Here is a 5,308-nt window from a genome sequence, read left to right as displayed (position 1 = left end):
CGACACCGCTCCCCGCCTTCACCCCTCCCCCGGGCCACAGCCACGGGAGTCCCCACGAGACCCTCCCGCGAGCGGCGGACGCCCGGCCCCGCCCCCTAAAGGCCTCCGCCCCTCCCCTGGGAGGGGCACCGCCCATTGGGCGGAGACTCGACCGCCCAGGGCGAGTGCGCCTGCGCAGACATCTGGCGTAGTCTCTGGCGGGCGAGGAAGGGGCAGGTCCGTTTTATGCGGCTCGGCTTTGGGGAGGCTGTTGAAAGCGACCCGAAAGGGGCCCGAGAAGAATCGAATGGAATCCCAGCACGTGGGGAACGCCCTAGGTGGTCCGAGCTCAGGCTGAGGACCACACGCCCGCGGCCGTGACACCGTTTGGCCCCAGGACGGGAGTCACCACGGACCTGTCTTGTGTCCTTGCTTGGCAGATAAGTGCCTGTCAGTTTGGAACTGGCTGGCGGGTTCCTCAAAACAACTCTGCGTAGTTTCCCGAGGCCCTAGACTGCACTTTTAGTCCATTCTGTGTGGGTAGTGCTTGACGGATGTCCTCATACATCCTCCCTTGCCCCGAATCACGAGACTGATGACCTGGGAGGAAGGGCCTGATGCCAGCCAGCGCTCTCTTCCCTGGGCAGCCCAGTCCCTGTTTTGCCTCTCAGCAGGGTCCATGATAGCTTTGTAAAAGTGGGGCCCCAGGAGGAGAGCTTCTTAGACCAAGGAAACCGTACCGCCCAGAACTCGCAATCTTATTAGGTGTTGAATTAAGACCATCATTGCTAGTGACAGAAACCCAACTCAAACCAGCTTCGGGAGATTGGGAATTATTGGGTCACATAACCATAAAGTCCAAGGCGGATGGTAGCACCAGGCACAGCAGTATTCAAGGCCTCATCCTCCTTACTTGACTCTGCTCTTTCCTTTGTGACATCAAAATTCCTTTCAGAAGATAGTCTCAAAATTTCTATTTCAAATTCTAGAGAGAATGGATCTGATTGGCTGTGGTGATCACCACCGCCCCTGTTGGGCAGAGCTTCCTCTTTCTTGCCCTCTCCCGGCTGCCAGGTGGCTTATGGATCAATCACCCTTGGGCCAGATGATCACACTTCACTCAGTGAGCACCCCTAGAGCGCAGAAGGGATCATGAGGAAGGCAGTCTCAGCTACTGACTTATTTGAGGGATATCATGGCTGGTTTTTGCAAACATCTCACTTTGAACATAACATCAGAGTGGCTCCTGTTGACAGCAGCTGTCCGAAACTGGGGTGAAACTGTTTCTGAGGGGTTGGGCGGACCAGGGCAGATGACCTTCACTTTGTGTCATAAACCTTTTGTGCTATATAATTTTTAATCTTGTGCATATGTTACTTTGGTGGTTAAAAAAAATTAGAAAACACAGGGCGCCTGGGGGGCTCAGACAACTGAAGATCCGACTCTTGATTTTGGCTCAGGTTATGAGATCGGGCCCTGCATCCCGCTCGGTGCTGAGCTTGGGATTCTCTCCCCTCTCCCTCTGCCCCTTCCCCCTTCGCTCGCGCACGCATGCATGTACTCTCTCTAAAAAAAAAAAAAAATTAGAAAATACTACTGATGGATTAACTTGAGTTTATATTCAGCAATCCTTTCATTCACTGCTACTGTGTTGGCAGGTGAAATGGGCATGTGATGCTTGGAGGGAAAGTAGTCATCTTGAACTGTGACTTGACCGTGGAATGGAGGCCGTACCTGGAGGCACAACAAAACAGAAGGAGCCTGAGCCCTGGCGCCATGGAGCATCGTGACACTGCTGGATGCTTGCCTCTGGACTTCCACGGGAGAGGGAAATAAACCACCTTGTGTAAGCCACGCTTGTTTGGGGTTTTCTGTCACTCGTGCCCCTTAGGTATTAGACTCTACTGGAAAGCCCCTCTTGTACCCCCAAGACTCGGGAAGTGCCCCCTCATCTGTTCTTCAAACACCCCACACTTTCCTTTCTTAGCATTTACTACATTTTTGTGTAACTGACCTTTCACTCCCCCTGGATAGTAATTTTCATAAGGACAGGCAGAACCTATTTTATACACCATTTTCTGCAAATGCTAGAAACTCCTGAAACAGTGACAGTAATAACTTGCGAAGGTGACAGACACAGTGATTCCACCCAGGGTGTTGAAAGGAAATGACAAACTGCTGCATACTTTCCGCATCAAACGGGTCATTGCCAAGTCATCTGGGTTTGGGAGGTGGGGGTGGGGCTGGCCCTAATAAATCACCAAAGATGGAGAATTAGGGCAAAGGAGGGAGGGAGGAAAAAGTGGCAGGAAATTTGAGTCATCTGAAGCAGATGGCACCGGGAAAGGGTGCTCTTCCTACTTTGTTTCCTCCATTTTTCCACTCCTGGCTCTTTTCAGCTCCCCCTGGCTCTAGCCCACCCCCTTTGGTCCTGGTGTCCTATCACTGGCACTTATGTCCCCTCTAACATGCCTCATTTATACCCAATTTCATTCATATTTCAGAGTGACCCTGATACATGCAAAAGAGAGGGAGAGAGAGAGCGCAAGAGAAGACAGCTCCTTATTCTTCTCTTATTCTTTCATTCCACACACATTCAGTGCTAAGAACTGCAGATACAAAGGTGAACAGACACCATCTCCAGCCTCAGGGAAGTTACACTGTTGGTTGGAATTTGAGAGGACACAGGAGATCTGTGTTCCCCAAGACATCTCAGTCCTTCAGACAATCAAGAACAAAAAAAATAGCAAAGTCAAAATATTCATTGTGTTTCCTCTCTACCCCCTTCTACAAAGTGTTTGTTTGTTTGTTTGTTTGTTTGTTTAGCTCCTCAGCACTGGATCTTGTTATGTCCATTTATTGGATGGGGAAGTGATGTCAACGGAAGTGAGGAGAGCTAGACAGGTAGGTCAGAGTTTAAGATATAACAAGATATTTGAGAAGCTGAGGTATTGGGGGGCAGGGATTTGGGAACTGACTGAAAAAGCAGTTTTAAAGGAAGTTTCAACCTGCGGTATGCATGATCCCCAATTCGGTCTCCAGGAGATCTTCAGTGAGGACTTTGTCTAATTTTTTTCTGGACTTGCAAGTCAGATTGGTCTGGCTGGTTTCTCACTGGGGCTCCTTCCTTCTGACTGCCCCTCCACGCTCAGCAGTTCTACCTGTACGACTCAGAAAGAAATTGCACACTATGGTGGGGGCTGGTAGCTCCCAACAAAGTTACCCACTCTCTGGCCTTCCTTAAAAACTAGGATATATTTTATTTTATAGCAAAGTTCCCAGTAGCTTAAAAACTGCAATTCTCAACCTCCTTTGCTGTTATGACTGGGTGAGTAGGGGTGCCTGGGTGGCTCAGTTGGTTAAGCATCTGACTCTTGATCTCAGTTCAGGTCTTGATCTCAGGGTCGTGAGTTCAAGCTACTTGGAAGGCTGCTTTAAAGGAGCTGAGTCAGCTGGGAGGTGAGTCATTTTGCCTTCCCCACCTTCTTAACGGCTGCTTCAATTTCAGATGTGATGGCTGGAACTTCTGCAGCTGTATTGGACCATGAGGTGACCTAGAAAGTGGAAACCATTCAAGCTCTGGATGGCCTACCCCCAGACTGGTTTAAGTGGGAGCGGGAAAAAAATTAAGTTTTATCTTGTTACAATTACTTTAGGTTTTTTGTAATGTGTATCCAAACTTAAACCTGATATGGTTATGGTTAATATGGTACTGCTTTATTATTATCTGGTTGGGTTTGGTAAATGAGTTTATGTTTTACAAATTTCTTTCCTTTATTATTTTATTAAATTTATACAGAAACCACACACACACACACACACACACAGTCTTCTGTCAATGCAACATTGTTATTATAAACATATATGCTCTCTTAAAGTATAGCTTTTGAATTTTTTTTCTTTTCATTTTTTGCCCAGGGTTTCCCTACTTATTAACAGCCTAGTGTATATCCTCTCATATAATCTCATCCAAATCTGAATCTACTGACTGAAAGAGGCTGAGGGGCAGGGTGGGGAGAAGCAAAGGAAAGTAAAGTACAGGCACGTGAATGAAGGTGGAGACCATTATTGCTTGTCATAAATATTCTAGCTGGATCACATTTTCCTACCCCCCCTCCAGCCACCCCCCCCTCCCCGATTTGCCACGACTGTGGAATTTACTTTGGCCACTGCAACGTGCGCAGAGGTTACTATATGTCACTTCCAGGTAGAAGCCTTCACAAACCAGAGTCCAATTTGCCACCCATCCCCTTCCCTTGCATCAAGAGGGCACATCCATCAGCTTTTCTCCCTGCGTGACTGTGATGAGTAGGGCACCCTGTTAAGCCATGTCAGATGTGAGTAAGCAATAAGTCTTATTAGAGTGACAATTAGAGTGTGGAGAATAAAAACCATATCTCCTGGGCCGCCTGGGTGGCTCAGTTGGTTAAGCTTCTGACTCTTGGTTTCAGCTCAGGTCATGATCTCTCGGACATGAGATCAAGCCCTGCATCAGGCTCCACGCTGAACATGGAGTCTGCTTCAGATTCTCTCTTCCTCTCCCTCCCCCTCAGTTCCTCTCCCCACTAGTTTGCTCTTTCTCTATATATCTCTCTCTCTCAAATAAATAAATAAAATCTTTTAGAAACCAAGTGTCCTTCCATGGACTTAGGAATGAGTCAAGTGAGATTCCTGCCCTCCAGAACTTGTGGTCTAGCAGGGGTTTCAGAAAATTAAGCAAGGGCAAAGCCACATGGCAGAGAAAACTTCAGGGTGCTCTAGGAAAATATGGGAGAAAAACTTAAGTGGGTCGAGGTCTCGGTCTATCAGTTGCCTGAAAAAGAAGCAGAAGACCATCTTAGGTCTTCTTAGGTCAGTGTCCCCAGAAATAGCCCAAAACATGAGGTTTCATGTCAAAGAAATGTATTTCAAAGTTGCTCTCAGAGAAACCAGTGAGGGGCAGGGGAAGCAGGACCGGGATGGGACCAAGACAAGCCTGGGTGTGATTCTGCACGAGTCTGCAGACGGAAGCTCCAGCCTGCTCCCACAGCAAACCCTGGAAGGTAAGCCTGGCCTCCAAAATGCCCAACCCAAGGCAGAGGAGCTGGGCTCTCCCGCGGCCACAAGCTCGTCTGAGAGCCATCCTGTGGCCACTGGGCCGTCGTAGTAGATCCTCCAAAGACAGGTGACAGGTGCTGCTAGAAACAAAAGCACACCAAAGCCAGGGAAAATGCAACCTCAGATAATGTCGACGTGTCTCGAGCCCCCCCCTGCTCTCACCAGTGTCAGCTCAAGAATCCCACCAAGGCATAGAGCCTCTTCTAAGTCTCTAGAGTGAGCCCATTCTGGT

General features: G+C 48.6%; 1 long non-coding RNA gene across 3 annotated transcripts; it reads left to right on the top strand.

Annotated features, from left to right (window-relative positions):
• The first annotated feature begins 81 nt into the window (after nt 1-81).
• LOC123857101 (uncharacterized) lies at nt 82-4,537 on the top strand. Of its 3 annotated transcripts, none has more exons than XR_006793791.3 (4): nt 82-429; nt 1,638-1,825; nt 2,806-2,883; nt 3,488-4,537. It is a non-coding gene; the product is annotated as an uncharacterized LOC123857101 (long non-coding RNA). The 3 variants fall into 3 exon arrangements; XR_010406833.1 differs by having other exon boundaries at nt 82-1,102; XR_008507446.2 differs by having other exon boundaries at nt 82-1,825.
• The last annotated feature ends 771 nt before the right edge of the window (nt 4,538-5,308 follow it).

The sequence above is a fragment of the Mirounga angustirostris genome, unplaced genomic scaffold (assembly GCF_029215605.1).
Source record: "Mirounga angustirostris isolate CCGP_5_RB_7025 unplaced genomic scaffold, mMirAng1.0.hap1 SCAF_13, whole genome shotgun sequence".
NCBI classification, from domain to species: Eukaryota; Metazoa; Chordata; class Mammalia; order Carnivora; family Phocidae; genus Mirounga; species Mirounga angustirostris.
Note: the sequence above shows the minus strand (reverse complement) of the source record. Positions and strands in the feature narration are given on the sequence as shown.